The sequence below is a fragment of the Crocuta crocuta genome, unplaced genomic scaffold (genome assembly GCF_008692635.1).
Source record: "Crocuta crocuta isolate KB4526 unplaced genomic scaffold, BGI_CrCroc_1.0 scaffold204, whole genome shotgun sequence".
Classification (NCBI taxonomy): domain Eukaryota; kingdom Metazoa; phylum Chordata; class Mammalia; order Carnivora; family Hyaenidae; genus Crocuta; species Crocuta crocuta.
This window is the reverse complement of record NW_027529603.1, coordinates 221390-240612: the sequence shown is the minus strand read 5'-3', so window position 1 is coordinate 240612 and position 19223 is coordinate 221390. Positions and strand designations below refer to the sequence as shown.

The window sequence follows — 19223 nt, the reverse complement described above, 5'->3', positions numbered from 1 at the left end:
CCAGGTGTTAACAGTCCCAAGAGAAAGCTAAAAACGACTGGGTTCCAAGGAGGGTGGAAGGGAAAGATCTCTGGCTTGGGAAAAGTCCAGACCCAAAGCAGAATCCAGGCATCATAAATGCTTCCTAGGTCTGCCTTCCCCTGGCCAGAATTGTACCCCATCCTCAAACCTCAAGTGTTACTGCAAATCCTGCAGACTCCCCCAGGTCTGGGTGTCCTCTAGAAACCCCACCAGCTGCCCAGGGAGCCCTGCCTCCTTCCCACACCCACAGCAAGCACAGACCCCACCATTTCAACCCCCTTCTTTCCTCATCCCCCATCCTCTCTTCCCTCTGCTTTGTTCCTGCTTTTTTTTTTTTTTTTTTTTTACCTAATCCCCATTCAATAATAATAAAAGGGAGGAGTGAACGGAGAGAGTCATTATGGATACTTTGGGAGAGGGTGGAGTTTTGTTTTGTTTTTTTGGAAGGGTGAGGGTTAGTGTGCGTGGAAATAAGCGCGAGTGCTCTCTTTTCTGCTCCACAGAGTAAGACAGTGCTGCATATAGGAAAAGAGAAAAGAAATTTTTTAAGAAAGAAGAAAGCTAAGAAGGGGAACTAGTATCTTTTAAGCAGTGATGTTGGAGCTCATTTGGAGCTTGTGCTTCGTGAACCTTGTGTTCAGGACGGTACGGCCGCTGAACGCGTGTCCCTGGCCTGTGAATCAAGTATGATGCATGAATAGGTTCTTATACAAAAGGAATTTAAAGACAGACACCTGCACTGTACTTGAAACCCTTCACTACACCTAGCTCATACTCTTAAAATCAAGAGACTTATTCGGTTGAGAAACAGTGTGTTTCAAAGCTAACCCGTCCTGAAATTCCAGCCGGGTGACTTGTATGTTGTCATGATCCCCTCAGGTACATCCTGCAAAGAACAGGAGGGGTTGGGGAAAGAGTGCTGAACACTAGTGTTTTAAAGTAAAGTACTAAAAGCACTAAACATCAGGCAGAGGCAGAGAGATCTGATTTCGCAAATGAACCATGCTCTCGGCAAGAAAGGTGCAGGCTGTTCAGAGCTGGGGTTCCTCCCCAACTACAGTCTTGCTGCCAACCAACCTTTGGCCTCAATTTTGGACACCTGCTGGTGACTCAGAGAGGCACCACCTTCTGTGCATATGTGGCATGGCATTAACCCAACCCCCACCAATGCCCTTGGGACACCTGGTCCTAGATGCTATGAAGGTGAGGAGACAGAATCAGAGAATGTGGAGCCTTCTGGAAAGAACTTAGAGATACAATAGCATTTTCCTGACCAGGAAACAGAGGTGCCCATGGGGGTCCTGGGTGGCTCAGTCGGTTAAGCGTCCGACTTCAGCTCAGGTCATGATCTCATGGTTGGTGGGTTCGAGTCTTGCGTCAGGCTCTGTGCTGACACCTAGCTCAGAGCTGGAGCCTACTCTGATTTTGTGTCTCCCTCTCTCTCTGACCCTCCCCTGCTCACGCCGTGTCTCTCTCTCTCTCTGAGATAAATAAAACATTAAAAAAAAAAAAAAAAAAGGAAAGAGAGGTCCCCAGAAGCAAAGTGGAATCACTGGATTTATGAGTGGTAGACCAAGGAAGAAAATACAGCTGATTTTCTCTGCAGCAAAATGGAAACTTCTGGCAGGGAAAAAAAGTATGTGCAAAATCCTCCAAAAGGAAAATTTTAAAAAGTACCATTTAGGCATATCACAGTCTTCCAGCGCTTTTGTGACAGAATTCTTTAATCACTGACTGAACCTTCCACTGGTGCAAAATACCAGAGAGCTGACAGGCAGCTGAACTTTGGGAAAACAACTCAGGGTTAAGTTTTTCATAATCTATCCTGGGTGACTAGATTTTTTCTAAGAGAGGCAGAGAAGTAAGAGCAAATAAATTTTACTGATATAAATATCAAACATACCATTCCTTACTCAGATTCAACACAAGAAATAGGAGCAAAGACTCACATTCATAAAAGTAAAATAGAAAAAGTTGCAGAATAACACATATACTAGAATCTAATTTTAAGTTAAAAGCTTCAAGACTATTAGTATTTTTTCATTCATACATACTCATGCCATCATATATAGAAATGAATACAAAAAGAAAGATCTAGAATAAAGTTAACATTNACCGTATAAAGGGCGGGGTGGGGTAGAGCGGGGGTCTGTTATAAACCTCTGAATAGAATCCAAGTACTATTTTCCATAAGCATCTTTCATTCTTTACTTACTTTTCCAAAAGCTAGAGTAGCCTTTTTCAACATTCACATAAATGTCTATAGAGGATATTGCATATAGGAAGGAATAGCATCTCTGTAAAATGAAAACTTGACATCTTGGGCACTATCTTTCAAAGGGAAGCTAGAATGTTCATAAAGTTCCTGGAACCACAATATACAGTTCTTTAATAACGCCTGATGAGGATTTATTTAAAAGTAAATCTGTGACTATTACTCTTTAGATAAACCCACTCTGCTCCCCCAAACTATGTCCTTGTTTGTCCAATGATGCAGTGAAACGGTTCGCTAAAGAATCCGTAAATGGCTCATATTTAACTTCCGGTAGATCAGTTGCATATCTCATACAGGTCACAAGTATCAATCCAAGCTGGACCCCTGCCTTCTCACCACCCTCCCCAGCTCTCCTCCAGCCCCCCTTCTCCCTACCACCCTGCAATCCCAGCAGGAGACCAAACTTGCTGTGGAACCCTGTCTTCTAGGCTGGTGATAACTTCATGAATATAATACTAAGTAAAAGATGATCATCGCAGAAACCTTAGAAAGTGCAGGTAAACAAAAAGAAGAAAATGAAAGTCACCTGTAATACCATGGTTTAGAGTTTCATCTAACACGACTTTTAAATGTATTTGGATTTCAGGGCACCTGGGTGGCTCAGGTGGTTGAGTGTCCAACTTTGGCTCAGGTCATGATCTCACGGTTTGTGTGGGGGTTTGAGCCCCACATTGGGCTCTGTGCTGACAGCTCAGAGCCTGGAACCTGCTTCGGATTCTGTGTCTCCCTCACTGTGCCCCTCCCCACTTGCGGTTGGGGTCTCTCTCTCTCTCCCTCAAAAACAAACATTAAAAAATATCGAAAAAAATAAATGTATTTGGATTTCTTTACAAAAATGGATTAGACCTCACAGTGTTTTGCAAATTACTTTTTTTCTCACTCAGCAATACATCTGTATCAGGCTATCATGTGACATTTTATATCATTTTTAATTACACCATAAAAATCTATCATTTAGATATACAACTTACTTAAACCTTTTATTAAAATACTTAGTTTCCAGGTATTAACACCCAAACAATGCTGCAACCTTTGTACACACTTCTTTGAGTAGGTCCTCGATCCATTTCCTTAATATAAATCCCTAGCTTCTGGTCCCTAGAAGTAGGACAGCTGGGTGAAAGGATTTTCAGGTCTCCATTGTGTCTCCCATCACCACGTGGCCTGGGAATGGCCCTTCTCTGGGGCAGTGAATGGAGGTGCCTCAACCAGGCAACATAATTCTTTGTCAAATGGAGAGATTAAAAAGCTCATCTTGGGTGTATCTTTAATTGCTAGTGAAGGTGGATACTTGGTCATCTGTCCCTTTGACATCTGAATTTGTTCTCTTGTAAACTGTCGGTCTGCTAGACAGGCAAAACCGAGTGACACCCGGATGGCCTCTGGTGGCGAAATGTTCTCATCTCTGAGGAGGACTTGACTAAGCTATTAGCGTGGAGGAGACTCGGCTCTGGGAGCCCTAAGGTCTGATGCGCATGTTGACCCCATGTCAACGTGCATCAGGAACTTAGTTGGTTATAACAAGGTAAGTGACCCCGTTACCTTAATCATGGGCAAAATCCCATGATTTTGGTTCAGTGAGCTTTGCTATCTGTTACCCAGACTGAACTTCCAAGTCCAGGCAGCAATCTTGCAGATGGGTTTTATGTAAAAGACTGAATATAGGGCATGGGCAGCACACTGCTCACCCATCGCTCTTGCCAGAGGAACATCTTGGACCATACACCCAGCAGAACGCCCCACCATGAGGCTTCTTCGGCACAACCAGATATGTAGAAATGTGTGGAAAAGTCCACTGACGTTAGCTAAATGCCAGTGATCAGGTCCAGTAAGACTCACCTCTTCGAGTTCAGATTCTGAAGTACAGAAATCCAAGCTTTGGCTGCTTCTGTTATCAGAGTTGAATCCTCGTAGGTTATCTTAGGATAGGGAAAGTGGGGCAGTATGAGTGGGCCCCACACCCCCCACAACCAGCCACAGGGTTGGCTCGCACCAGTAGGAAGGAGCAGGGAGAGGAGGGAGCCTGAGCAGCAGGACTCCTGCCAGTAACGGGTGGGGAGGACAGAGGTTTTGTTTAGTTTTGGAGGGTGGGGAGTGTGCAAATCAGTTTCCAGGAGAGCTTGTATAGTTTGAAAGAGTTTGCAGGGGATTCGTCGAGAAAGATCTCTAAGGTACAGACAACAGGTCTGCATTGCTTAGAATGTCTGAAGACATCAGAAGTGGGCTTTTAAAACCTATCCAAACCACAGAAAGAGGTTTCTTCTGTATTTCATGTGGTTTTCCCATCTCTCCCCTCCTCACATTTTCCTAAATACACCCATCCTGAATTTTCACGGATCCCAGCTCTAAAGTTAAAGTCAAGTCTCTGCACCTCAAGAGTTCATTTTGGTTCACCCTAAGGATTAGCAATGCTTCATTTCTTTTCTGTTTAAAGAGAAATTAATTGGTCCCACTCCCAAACTGACTGCTGTGTATTTAAATATCATGCTACTTACAAACAACTTTTTGTCAAAAGGGAGATTCCAAGGATGTCTATGCAAGCACAAATAAGACTGAGGTCAGAACCACTGGGGCCAGCAAACCGCCATGGCTTGTCAACTGGATTTTTTTTCCACAAAGCAGAGAACTAGAAAGATTCGTTCTTTGCTTTCTTTGATGTTGCTGCATCTGGAAAACTGGAATAACTAAGTATCTCTGGATTTCCCCAGAGACCAGGTCACCTAAAAACAAAACCAAAAAAACCCAAACCCCTGCCCCCCTCCCCCACAGAAATCTCTTAAATGGGATAGCTGTAACTGAAAGAATTTTGCAGGAGAAGCCATAAGAGCAACTATCTATTTTGGGAGGGAATGAAAACAAGGAAAAGGGTAGTGCAGAAGAAGGGTCTTGCAGAAAAGAATGGTTGTATAACAACATAACCAAATCCATCAACCCGTTTTTCTGGAGTACTAATTATATGCGACATACACTCTTCTCTGTAAACATGAATAGGATTCTGACTCTGTATCAGAAAGTTTTGCCATCACACAATTAACTTGCCAATTTTTTTTGCTAAATTAAAAAAAATGTTTTAATGTTTATTTTTTGAGAGACAGAATGCAAGTGGGGGGAGGGGCAGAAAGAGAGGGAGACAAAGACTCTGAAGCAGGCTCAAGGCTCTGAGCTGTCAGCACAGAATCCAAGCGAGGCTCAAACTCACAAACCGTGAGATTATGACCTGAGTCAAAGTCAGACACTCAACCAACTGAGCCACCCAGGTGCCCCTTTTTTTTGCTAAGTTTTTAAATAATCAGTCTATATTCACATATTCTTCCATCTCATCCTGCAAAACTGACCAGAAGGTGCCACAGATATTCCTAGATTTTTAAAAAGAGCAGTTACAGTTTCTTTTTTTTTTTTTTTTTTTTAGTGTTTATTTCTGAGAGACAGACAGAGACAGAGTACAAGCAGGGGAGGAGCAGAGAGAGGGAGACACAGAATCCGAAGCAGGCTCCTGGCTCTGAGCTGTCTGCACAGAGCCTGACATGGGACTTGAACCCACAAAGCACAAGATCATGATCTGAGCCGAAGTTAGACGCTTAACTGACTGAACCACCCAGGTGCCCGGAGCTGTTATGGTTTTGAAATGACTGAGTTCAATTTGAAGGAGCCATATAACCTTTCTGTGCCTCGGTTTCCCAATCTGTAACATAAGTTTAGTTGATGATCCTAAAAAGTCCCTTCTGAGTGACAAAAATTCTAGGCTTCATTATTCATGTATTCAACACATATTTATATTAACCATCTAACATGTGCCAGGAACTGTTTTAGGCACTGGGGATACACCCAAGAACAAAACTGACAAAGTCCCTGCCCATGTGGTGCTCCCATGAGGAGGGAGACAAACTACACCACTAAATAATATAAAAACAAAATGTCAGATGGTGACCAGCTCTGTGGATACGCAGGTCAAGGGCAGCAGGGAGTGTTGGGCCATGAAGGATACTGGGAGATCAAAGGAGGTCTCACTGATAGAGCCACTTGGCAGAGCCTTGAAGGAAGTGAGGGGACAAGCTATGTATCACTGGAGGAGGGGTGAAATCATGTGCAAAGTCCCTGAGGTGGGTCTGAGGAAGGCAAGGAGGCCAGAGCAAGGTGAGTGAGAACAGAAAAGGAGACAAGGTGGGGAGGCAGAATTGGCCACTGTAGGGACTGTGACTGAAGACAAACTACAAAGTACTGACCTAGCTTTACACTTGATTTAAATTAACTGTAGATTCCCAACACTGGAATTTGTTAAAATCTGATACGAAACTAGGTCATAATATGAAAATACTGGATTACATTTAAAAAGCAGCTAACTTCCTAAAATCTAACACTTCTGTTTCTCGAACTTCATTATTAAGTAACACTGGAAATTTTTAGGATGTATCATTAAAATGATGACTCACTCAGCAAATGTACACAGCCACTGTCAAAGGCAATAGTCAGGATTTGGGGGACAGGGGTCATGGTCACTGCACTGTCTCATGGAACAGCCCCTGCACCTTAAGACTCCCAGTTCTAGGCTTGCTGGCCAGGACAGTACAACATCATATGTAATTCCTCAAGAAGAAGGCTTATCCGACACATCCTTTAAGCTCATTTAAACTAATTGCAGTAACACAAACTCAAAAGAACAGAATTAGCTTTAAGTTTTGATACCACTGTGGGCTAATATAAGCAGTTTCACAAAAAGGCTTGTGAACTTCAGAATTTCTCCTCCCAGAGACGCACTGAGAAAGGAAAGTCATCGTGGGGTCATAAAACATTTGGCCAGAAAGGAAAGGAAGAAGCAGGGCAGGCCCTCCCCCACCCCGGCCCAGTGTCCTGACCCAGCCCTCTGCTCCTGACCTCATCCTCTCCTCATGAAGGTCAGTCTTCAGCCTCTTCTCGGAATGTGGGTCTCCTACCCTGCAGTAACCCACAGCTATCAGTGGGGCCTCAAAAATGTCACCTGCAGACACCCCAAAAGTGACATTTTGCAGAGCCAAGTCCTATAGCATCTAACTTAAAAAAAAAATTGTTTTTAAATGTTTTTTTTTTAAATTTTTTTTTTAAATTTTTTTTTTAATGTTTTATTTATTTCTAGGAGAGAGAGAGAGACAGCGTGAGCAGGGGAGGGTCAGAGAGAGAAGGAGTCACAGACTGAAACAGGCTCCAGGCTCTGAGCTGGCAGTCAGCACAGAGCCCGACGCGGGGCTCGAACCCACGAACGGCGAGATCATGACCTAAGCGAAAGTCGGACGCTTAACCGACTAAGCCACCCAGGCGCCCCTAAATGTTTATTTATTTTTGAGAGAGACAGAGAGACAGAGAGAGAGACAAGGCGTGAATGGGGGAGGGTGGAGAGAGAGGAGAAGACACAGAATCTGAAGCAGGCTCCAGGCTCTGAGCTGTCAGCACAGAGCTAAACCCAGGGCTCAAACTGGGAGATCATGACCTGAGCCAAAGTCAGATGCTTAACATACTGAGCCACCCAGGCGCTCCCCCCATTGCATCTAACTTTTGAGGCAGGAGGAGTGGAGTAGGGACAGACAGCTGTGTTTTTAAAAGCATTAGGGAGCAGGCCTACTGATCATCCATTCTTTAAGAAAAGCTGCAGGATGTCCTCAGGCTTCTGAACAAATTCTGTATATGTTTGGTAATTAACTTTCCTAACTCAAATTTTACCAACTAGAGGGTCTTTCCAAGAGGTGGGGTGTCAGGCCGCCAGGGGCTCAGAGGGCAGCATTTATCTCCCCGAGTTTCCCCAGCTTCTGAGGTCACGTACCCCCACCCCCTTCAGAACTGCTTGGACTCTAGAACAATAACTCATGCTAATAGAGTTCCCAGAAGCTTCAGGTATAAACCCATAGATTTACTGATTTTCCAGAAGAAAGGCCACTGCCAGGAGGACCGCCACCCCTGTTTTCTGACCACCGCATTCTTTCCCCAGAGCAGTTCGGCGATGTGGTTCAGAGCTGGAAATCTGCAGCTAAACCTCAGGCATACTGGAAGCGGGGACTGGAACTCAAAATCAAGTCCATCACACTCTACAGCCTACCTCTTAAACAGCTGACCCTTCATCCCATCTCAGTGGCCCAGACACTGGCATGGCATCTATATGCAAATGCCAGTTCATGGCATCAAAGACATAACCAGTAATAAAATAGCATTAGACATTTTCGGTGCCTGGGCCTCTCTGGATTGTCTAAGAGATGGGACGTAAATCCATTCATACATTTGACATTTATAGGCCACTGGGATAAAGGGACACAAGTCCCCATCGCTCTTCAGTAACACGTATACTGGTCAGGAGGAATAAATGACGGTATCAGGAGATCAATGCTACAGCAGTGGTGAATGGTGATAAAGAAGCCTCTAGGGAGAGCAGCTAACCCAGCCTGGGAGGCGGGTCAGGAAGGCCTCCAGGGACATGCAAAACCATGTCCCATGTCCCTGGGTAGGAAAGCTTCCCAGAACTATACAGAGGGAGGGAGTCACTGAAAGAATATCCTGGGCAGAGAAAACAGTGCATAAAGGCATGGAAGTGTGTCCCTGTGAGAGTCCTAAAGCGGGCCCAGGTGCATGAAGTACAGGGTGCATGTGGGCGGAGCTGAGGAGGGAATGGAAGGGGACAGGGTCCCCATCACCAGGGGCCTCACAGAAAGCTTCAGATTTATCCTGAAGTCATGAGGCACCATTAAAGGATTCCAGGCCGGACGCTTCAAGACCTGATTGATTTTCCGAGGTCACTCTGGTAGTCCCAGGGACTGCCTCTGGGGAAGGATGCTGGACTGGGGTCAGGGAGGTAGGTTACAGTCAGAAAAAGAGGTCAGAGGCAATAGGTCTCAGCGAGAATTAAGAAAGCAGGAGGGACTGAGGGTGAGCAAGAAGAAGGGGTCTAGGATAGCTCTTATATGCCTTATGTGGACAAAATGGCAGAGCCAATGACCAAGATCAGAGCCAAGATGTTAGTTCCAGCTACGGTGACTTTGGGATGAAGACATCCAGCAGGCAGCTGCAGTGGACCTGGAGCTCAGAAGCTCTGGGCTGGGACAAGAGCAGAACGGCAGCAATGTGTAGCCACAATGCCACGAATGCTCCATTAATCCATGAGCACTTGCGGCCTCGTGACAGGTGCCGAGTGACTGCTGGGTGCCAGGCACCTCAGCCATGTGGTCCATCAGCAGCCCTGTGAGAAAGGCATCACCCTCCCATTTTACAGCTGGGAAGATTGACGGTTAGAGGGATTAAGTAATCTTCAATGGCCCTGTGGCTGGTAAGCGGAGAGCTGGGAGTTAAACTCAAGCCCTGAGATACCAGGGCTGACTCTCACTCCATGTCGCCTCCCAGGAGGCAGCACCCGTGACAGAACTTACAGTCGCCCCTCCTACAAAAACCCAAATTTACCACTTGGATTTGAAAAATGTAACCTCCTATTAAAACAATTTTCACACTCGAAGGTACATACGTTAAGATTAGATACTCAACCTCTAATTCCCCTAGAATATTGTCGATTTTAGCAAAATCTGCAGGGTAGGTAATTTTGAAAGGATGTGTTAATGTCAGTAATACAGACATTTAAAACGGAACTGATTCCTTAACTGAGCAAATGCTGGTTTTATGAAACATACCACCATTAAAACCAATCCTGGGGCTGGTCTTTTTGCCACCACAAGTACAGAATTGTACTTTTAGCATGACTGGCCTGGCATGGCTCTTGCCTACAGCAGACTGTCAGCAATGATGTATTTACCTTGTTTTCCCTTGACCGTGTAGGAGAACACTCTTAGACTGACACACCTTCTTCATGAACTATGCTACGGCTGTGTGCTGTGCTTTGTAATTTTACAATAACAGTTGTAAAAGGATGATATTAAGTCCTCCATACACATCTGCTTGAGCAAGAGCCCAGGCAAGTCCACTATCCAAAGATGGGCTTGTCCAGAGCTCCCCTTAAGTCAGGAAAAGGGAAGGAGAACCACACAGCATTTGTGCACAACAGCCATGCTAATTCATCAGAGGGTGGACTGACTTTTACAACTGGAGGCAGAACAAGAGGAATCTGAGAAATGACTGGTTCGGGAAGTATGCGATCACTTCGGTGGTCCTATGGCATTAAGGGACTCATACTTAACCTCCAAAACTTGGTCTGTCCCCCAACGACATGTATTATTGAAAAAGACAGTTTCCTACTTTTGCATGTTTGCAACATCCAATCCCAAAGTCCTTTGGTGTCCAATACACACTTAAAATCAGAGTCGCCACTTTTTACCACAGGCAAGATTCACTCCATCTCCCTAAACCGGAGTTTACCTTGTAGATTAAAGGTAATAATACCTGCCCCACACTGCTGTGCCCAACTCACGAGGGCTGCTGTGATAATTAAACAAGGGAATAGGTAAAAGCACAGTGTACATGGGAACTCTATACCTGTGAGCTACCATTATTCAGGAGATACGTATCAACTTACTTCACGGGCACGTGGGTTCTAAATGTAGTCTATTTCTTTTACTGAAGGTTTAAAATCTACATCTTCTTTTTAAATGTCTATTTAGGGGCGCCTGGGTGGCTTAGTGGGTTAAGCGTCTGACTTTCGCTTAGGTCATGATCTCGCGGTTTGTGGGTTTGAGCCCCGCGTCGGGCTCTGTGCTGACTGCCAGCTCAGAGCCTGGAGCCTGTTTCAGTCTGTGACTCCCTCTCTCTCTGACCCTCCCCTGCTTATGCTGTCTCTCTCTCCTAGAAATAAATAAAAATATTTTTAAAAAATTTTTTAAAAATGTCTATTTATATTTTGAGAGAGAGACAGAGAGCAAGCAGGAAAGGGGCAGAGAGAGAGGGAGACAGAATCTGAAGCAGGCTTCAGGCTCTGAGCTGTCAGCACAGAGTCTGACATGGGGCTCGAACTCACAACCCGAGCCAGGAGATCATAACCAGAGCCAAAATCAGCTAAGCCACCTGGCGCCTCTTAAATCTACATCTTAAAACACAATGGATATTCTAAAATATAGTCAGACTCACTCTTACCTAGTGGGGTAAAAAAGCATTCTAAAATCAGAGAAGAGGGGCTCCTGGTGGCTTAGTCGGTTGAATGCTGGACTCCAGTTTGGGTCATGATCTCATGGTTCATGAGATGGAGCCCTGCATCTGCTGTCAGCACAGACCCACTTCAATCCTCTGTCCTGATCGCTCTCTGCCTCTCCCCTACTCATGCTCTCTCTCAAAAATAAACATTAATAACATCAAATCAAAGAGCTATAGGCTCTAGAGGTTTATGTGAAAAAAATGACAACAGATTATAAAGAAAAAATATTTTCCTCCTAAAAAAGTTGCCTTTTCATATTGGTTCAAATGGAACATGTTTTTCTTCACAATTCTTTAAACTCTTTTTTTTAATGTTTTATTTTTTATTATTGAGACAGAGAAACACAGCATGCGTGGGGGAGGGGCAGAGAGAGAGGAAGACACAGAATCTGAAGCAGGCTCCAGGCTCTGAGCTGTGAGCACAGAGCCCGACGCGGGGCTCGAACCCACTAACTGCGAGATCATGCCCTGAGCCGAAGTTGGAGGCTCAACCAACTGAGCCACCCAGGTGCCCCTCTTTAAACTCTTAAAATCCTTGTGGGGGAGATGAAATGTTCTCAGTCCTAGGCTATCGCTGAACATTTTCCTTTGAACGGGGTGCATCTCTTACAATAAAAAATTTTCTTTAATGAACTTAATTCAAATTAATTTAGCATAGATTTCTGAGCACCTTCTCCACATTAAGCTTTGCTAAGTCCCACTGGAGAAAGGGAGATAAAGAAAATACTCCTGGTTTTAGAAGATGAGTATGATCTAACAAGGAGACTAAGACAAGCACACACCTAACTATAACGTGGTAAGCATTATAAGGAAGGTCACAGGAAAGACAGCTAGAGCTGGGAAAATCGAGAAAGGCTTTACGGAGAAGTGGGAGAAGAAACGAGGGAAGACTGATTTAGATTCGTAGGCAGTGAGGAGATCAAATGCAAAAGCAGTGAAGCAGGACAACACAGGGAGTGTTAGAGGACCACGCAGTTGTTCAGTTGGGCTGTTAGGGTAGAATGTAAAAATTTTGCTACAGCATCAGTGCCTGCTTTTTACTAAAAAGACCACAAAGAATAATTTTTTGTTAATTGATATAGTTGAAAGTAAGATGCTAACTCCTGGAAGAGGGGAAAAAAAGCAAGTGAATTTGGAGGAAAGACTGGCCAACTGTTAATGCTCATAAGCGTTGAAGCTGGGGATTTATATTCTCCAGGTCTCTGTCGGTCTGAAATGCTGCATTAGAAACAGCTAAACAAGAAATAATTGAAACCTTGTCTTTTGCAACTACATAGATGGAACTAGAGGGTATTATGCTAAGCGAAATTAGTCAGGGAAAGACAAATGTCATATGACTTCACTCATATGAGGACTTTAAGATACAAAACAGATGAACATAAAGAAAGGGAAGTAAAAATAATATAAAAACAGGGAGGGGGAGGGGCGCCTGGGTGGCTTAGTCGGTTAAGCGTCCGACTTTCGCTTAGGTCATGATCTCGCGGTTCGTGGGTTCGAGCCCCGCATCGGGCTCTGTGCTGACTGCCAGCTCAGAGCCTGGAGCCTGTTTCAGTCTGTGACTCCCTCTCTCTCTGGCCCTCCCCTGCTCACGCTGTCTCTCTCTCTCTCTCTCTCCTAGAAATAAAAAAAAAGAAAACTATTTAAAAGAAAAATGAAGGCAACTGTGTTGTCCCCGATGTATAAGTAACTAAGTGGTTATTTTTGGTCATATCAAATGTAACAGTTGTTTGAATTTAATGCTTATTTCAAACTTAATACTTGGGACACCTGGGTTAAGCCTCTGACCTCAGCTCAGGTCATGATCTCACAGCTTGTAAGTTCGGAGTTAGGCTCTGTGCTGACAGCTCAGAGTGTGGAGCCTGCTTCAGATTCTATATCTCCCTCTCTCTCTCTCAAAAATAAATAAACGTTAAAAAATTTTTTTAATTTACTACTTGTTTAATACTTGCTAGAAAATACTGATAAGCAACGTGAAGAAAAATTTATAAAATCAACGGTTCCCCATCACCAAGAGAAAACTACTCAGCATTTGGCAAACCATTTGCCTCTGTCCATGGGTGTGCACACCCATGTGAACACGCACATGCTTTCTCTTCTCATAAAAACAGGATCACAGGAAAATATTCGTGGGTAACATGGTTTTAAAAGTAAAAACTGTACTTCACAGCATCTCACGAAACAACATTTTATGACACTAGTTTAAGGGCTGCATAGGAGTCTATTAAGAAACACTGATCTGGTTCTTGTAACCTTGGACAGAGGGTTAAAAAAATACTGTTTAATAAAAGATTTTGATCTGAAAGGCCTCTTTCCCAATATTATTTTGAATATACAGTAGTACATATACTAGTTCAGAATTGTGATGTGACATTTAAAGTAACAAGTTAAAAAAATTTTTAACGTTTCATTTTATTTTTGAGAGTGAGGGCGAGCAGGGGATGGTGGGAGTGGGGGGAGGGGGCGGCAGACAGAAGATCCGAAGCAGGCTCCACATTGAGAACAGCAAGTCTGATGTGGGCTCGAACCCACGAACCATGAGATTATGACCTGAGCTGAAGTTGGAGGCTCAACCGACTGAGCCATACAGGTGCACCAAAATAATTTGTTTTATTGGAGGAGAAGGGATGGTAGTAACATTCTTACCAGAGAAATAATCCTGTTTTCCTTTTAAAAGTATAGGTTTTGGGATTTTAGTGTTTTATTTTGGGTTGGATAGGCAATACATGAATGTTGAAGAGTAGGCAGACACATAGTATTACAAACAGTAATAAGTAAAAGTTCCCATCTTTCTTCTACCCCATTTCACTGCCTAGAACCGGCTACAGGTACTTCCAAACATTCATAAGCCTCTTTTAAATTTATGGAAAAGTAGGGGCACCTGGGTGGCTCAGTCGATCGAAAGTCTGACTTCAGCTCAAGTCATGATCTCATGGTATGTGTGTTTGAGCCCGGTGTCAGACTTTGTACTGACAACACAGAGCCCGCTTGGGCTTCTCTCTCTCTGTCTGCCCCTCTCCCCTCTCTGCGGCTTGCCCTTCCCGCAGTATGTGTGTGTGCTCGTTCTCTCAAAAATGAACAAACATTTAAAAAAATACATGGAAAAGTAATTGCACAGCCACATACCTTAGGTATATACACGGACATACAAATATGCACATATAGTAGGTATACATACACACAATGTACGTATACAGTGTATAAAATAAACACATATAATGAGGGTTTTCCTTCCTTTTTAGAATATTACTTTTGTCCTTCTCCCTGGAATCAGAACAGCTATTAGATGCACTACTGATTTTTCCATAAGAACACCCAAAATTCACATGCTGTAGACTGTCTGAGATAGCTTCTGAATGGCGGTTGGGAATAAAAATGCCTTTCTCTACTCACCATCCATGGCTGTGTCCTCAAAACGGGAACATACTTGGCTTGGATTTAAACAACTTACTATAGATTCTTTTTTGATTGATTCCATATCCTTTGCAGTTGCCACTTCCGGCTCGGTCTTAGAGTATCAAGTCTCTGCTATTCACGGATAATGTCCTAAAGAATGTCCTTTTCCATGACACTACCTCCTTGAAGCAGGGCTCCTGTTCAGACATTCTAAGATGGGTCTGCAAACCAGGGCTTAGCACCTGTATTTGTGAATAAAGTTTTATTGGAACCCAGCTGTGCCCATTTGTTTGCATATTGTCTTCAGCTGTTTTCACATTACAACGGGGCAGAGCTGAGTAGTAAGAGACTGAGAGTCCGCAAAGCCTACTCTCTGCCTCCTTAAAGAAACGTTTGCTGATTCACATTCTAGAATAGGGTAAAAAACAGATTGTTCTTTGCCTACCAAAAGTTCTGGGGGAAATGAATCACATACTTCATATTCAATGTCTTTGTCCAGGCTGAAGAGTTTATTTAAAAAAAAAAAAACAAACAGGTGACCCATGAACAAGGGTTTGAACTGCGTGGGTCCACTTATCTACAAATTGTTCTCAATAAAGTACAGTGAAGTATGTGTATTTTCCTATGGTTTTCTTAACATTTTTTTCTCTAGCTTTACTATGAGCATACAGCATATATTTAATGTAACACACAAAACGATGAGTTAATTGTTTATGCTATTGGTAAGGCCTCTGGTCAGCAGTCGGCTATTAGTAAAGTTTTGGGGGAGCCAAAAGTTTTACTTGGAATTTCTACTGCATAGGAGGGTCAGTCCCCATAACCTCCATGTTGTTCAAGGGTCAACTGTACAAACAAACAAATAGCACCCTGGCTCTGACAGTAGCCACGGTGTCCTAGTAAATGTTTAATCACTTGCTCTCGGCCACAGGGGAGCCCTGGATTATCCATTTGCTGATTTCCATGGTGTAAATAGCTCCAGAATGGCTTACTTCAAGCTAAAAAATGTGATGCCATTGAACATGGAGTTGGGAAGAGATGGCCACAAATGCTGTGCAAACTAGCTCCAGCAAACCCTGGCTCCCCAGGACATCAGTGGCCCAACCACCTACTTTAAAGGTGAAGACACTGAGACCCAGAGAGAGTGTCTTGCCCAAGGTTGGCCCAGTGACTGGAACAAGGCTGGAAATCATTTCCCAGTAGAGTCTGGCTGCTTCAGAGGGAGTTGCTTCCTTCCTAAAAGGAAGAGTAGAGGAAGGCAGGCAAAGGAAGTTCTTTGCCAGGCACAGGGTAATAACTGTTGGTTTTTATCATTACCTTCACAGTTTGGGACTCAGGCTTCCTCGGCATGTGCTTTGAGGCACACATCAGGTAGAAGTAGTGTTCTTCAAACAAGACCAGGTTTCACGCGAATACTTGACAGTGGCCTGTCTCAATTGACCAGCAGTTACCTAAGCTACCAGACTGTAAACTCCAGGAATAGAGGGACTGCCTCTGTTTGTGCTATTTGCCCCAGTGTCCAGTACAGAACTGGGAACTTGGTAAGCAGACAGTCAATAAATATGTACTGAAGGGATAAAGGAATGAAACCCCACCATCAAAGTGGAGCTTTACTCCAAGAACGCAGCAGGTATGCAGAGGTTAGATCCCATTCCCTTCTCCCATTTGTGTGGCCAGAGCAACAAGAGATACAACATACCCCTATGCTTGCGACATTTCTTTTTTTTTTTAGTATTTTTATTTATTTCTAGGAGAGAGAGAGACAGCGTGAGCAGGGGAGGGTCAGAGAGAGAGGGAGATACAGACCCTGAAATAGGCTCCAGGCTTTGAGCTGGCAGTCAGCACAGAGCCCGACGCGGGGCTCGAACCCACGAACCGTGAGATCATGACCTAAGCGAAAGTCGGACACTTAACCGACTAAGCCACCCAGGCGACCTGCGACATTTCTTTTTTATCTTATTTTTATAAATTTTTTTAAGTTTAATTTTTTGAGACAGGGATAGAGAGCAAGCAGGGAGAAAGGGAGAGAGAGAATCCCAAGCAGGCTCCATGCTGCCTGTAAAGAGCCTGATGCGGGGCTCGAACCCACAAACCATGAGATCATGACCTGAGCTGGAACCAAGAGTCGGACACTTAACTGACTGAGCCACCCAGGGGTCCCTGCTTGCAACATTTCTAGACTACCAGCTGCAGTATCCAAGCTGCTTCATCGGAGCAGGAGAAACTGTGGATGGAGGGGCAAAAGGGAGGAGAAAGTTAGAGACCTGTTTTCCTCTGATATATGTATGTAGGTACTTTCTATCTGGAACTTGTTCTGACAGAGCATAGAGTCAAGGAAATAATCCAGTGAGGGATCCCACCTCCCACACACCAGGATGCAGGGCATCGCTTTCTGGCAGGAGCTGAGGAAGGGCCACTCCAAGTGGCACACCTCTGAAAGTGGAAAGTGAAAGACTGCCACGATTGGGTTATCGTGATAGTCCAATAAGGCTACACAGCTACAAAGAGCAGTGAACATGGCGGAAAGGAAGGCACTGTTCTTGACCAATGACTTTTTTTTTTTTTTTTATTTCTAGGATAGAGAGAGACAGCATGAGCAGGGGAGGGTCAGAGAGAGAGGGAGTGACAGACTCTGAAACAGGCTCCAGGCTCTGAGCTGGCAGTCAGCACAGAGCCCGATGCGGGGCTTGAACCCACGAACCGCGAGATCATGACCTAAGCGAAAGTCGGACGCTTAACCGACTAAGCCACCCAGGCGCCCCTGGAAATGACTTTTTGACTACTTGGTAACTCTCGCACAAACCCCTACACACTTGGCACGGGCTCCCCACGGGCACTTCTCTGAACCCACAGGTCTGGTTTGCCACATCACTGCTGCAATCTGGACGCACAGACAATTCGGTTCTTGGGGCACAGGAACAACCAAGCCATCTGTGAGCCTTGCTGAGTTTTTAGGAGGCCACTGGGGCTCATCACCTCTTATGTGGAGACCCACTACTAAAAGTTGCCACCGTGAGGTCCGGCTTGGTCCCAAATACCAGAGGTTAACACTGTCCGTGCCTGGGGTGCTACGTGTGTTTCCATTTAGAGAAAGCATCCCGAACAAGCGGGACCAATGATTTAAGCCTCCAAAGCATTTCCTACACCAGTGGCTCTCAAAGTGTGGTGGAGGAACTCTAGGAATCCACAAGGTCAAAATAACTCTCATAATAATACCAAGACGCAATTGGCCTTTTTCCCTGTCACGTGTTCAGGAGTATACAGTGGAGTTTTCCAGAGGCTACATGATGGGACAGTGCAACAGGCTTGAGTGCAGAAGCGGATATAAGAATCCAGCTGCCTTCTATTAAACCTGCCATTAAAGAGATTTGCAGAACTATAAAACAATGCCACTCTTCTCAGTAACGTTCTGTTTTGGAAAATAAGGACATTTTCATAAAATGCTCTGTTAATATAAATAGGTCCGCTATTTAAAAAAAACAGTAAATATTTACTGTATAAAACTCTGTTTTATATATATAGTAAGTATCAAAACATAGAACCCACATAAACGAAAGCTTAGTATACGAATTTTTAAGTGCCAAAGGATTTTTGGGTCCCCTCAAAAGTTTGAGAACAGCTGTCCAAGAGACCGTGTCCCCATCCCCCGGCCACCCCTCGCCTTCACGCTTGTGGGGAGGGTTATGTATGTTATGTAGGTTGCAGGGAAGACGTGCCATTCAAATATCTGGCTGGATTAGGAAAGGCAGCCCATTCTCCTTCCTGGATCTCTGAATTCATCAGGGCAGGCTCTGTGCCGAACTCTTCCATCTCACCCCATTTTCTCCTCACCACTCGGTGTGGCTTCCCCAGGCTGCCGGCTGGGTGAGGATTTCCCTATCCTGCAAGCCCGGGCGCCGTGAGAACTCCCTGGTGGGACCCACACATCCTCCTTGGGGTTAGGACTCCCCAGGGAGGCCCGCACACCCTCGTTGGAGGTGAGGATTCGCCGGTTCGGCCGGCCTTACAGCCTGGGTGAGGGCTCCCAGCGAGGCCCGCACAACCCCTGAGGACTCTCCAGCGGCGCACACAGCCAAGGCAAATAGGGACGAGGAGAGCCATTTCCAGTCCCTGAACCCTGTCCCCCGCGCGGCACAGGCTGCAGACAAGGCGGAGAGGTCAGTCCCCAGGAGCTAGTCCGTCCCCGATTCTCACCCCAGGCCTTCCCCGGCCTCTACCCAGCTCCTGGCCGCTCCACGCGCCTCGGAAGAGGCTCCGCCGTCTGCCCCCGGGGACCGGGCGGCCGGCGCTCCCTCCCCGGGACGTCCGGCCTGCCGGGCGGGTACTCACCGCTAAGTGCACGGCCTGGATCTGCGCGCGGACAGGCGCCAAGTGCGGGGCGCGCTCCCGAGCGCTGCGCGGATCTAGGGGCAGCCGCCTCCGCGCCCCTCCCCCTGCGTCCCCTGGGGCC

At 45.2% G+C, this 19223-nt stretch overlaps 1 protein-coding gene across 2 annotated transcripts in view; it reads right to left on the bottom strand.

Moving 5' to 3' along the window:
- The window catches only part of ACO1 (aconitase 1), a 68947-nt gene extending 49737 nt beyond the window's left edge, over positions 1-19210 (bottom strand). For both annotated transcript variants that reach the window (XR_013334598.1, XM_077761853.1), the window contains exon 1: positions 19103-19210. The gene's annotated coding sequence lies outside the window, so the exon portion shown is untranslated. The remainder of the gene's footprint in view (positions 1-19102) is intronic.
- Between the last annotated feature and the right edge of the window lie 13 nt (positions 19211-19223).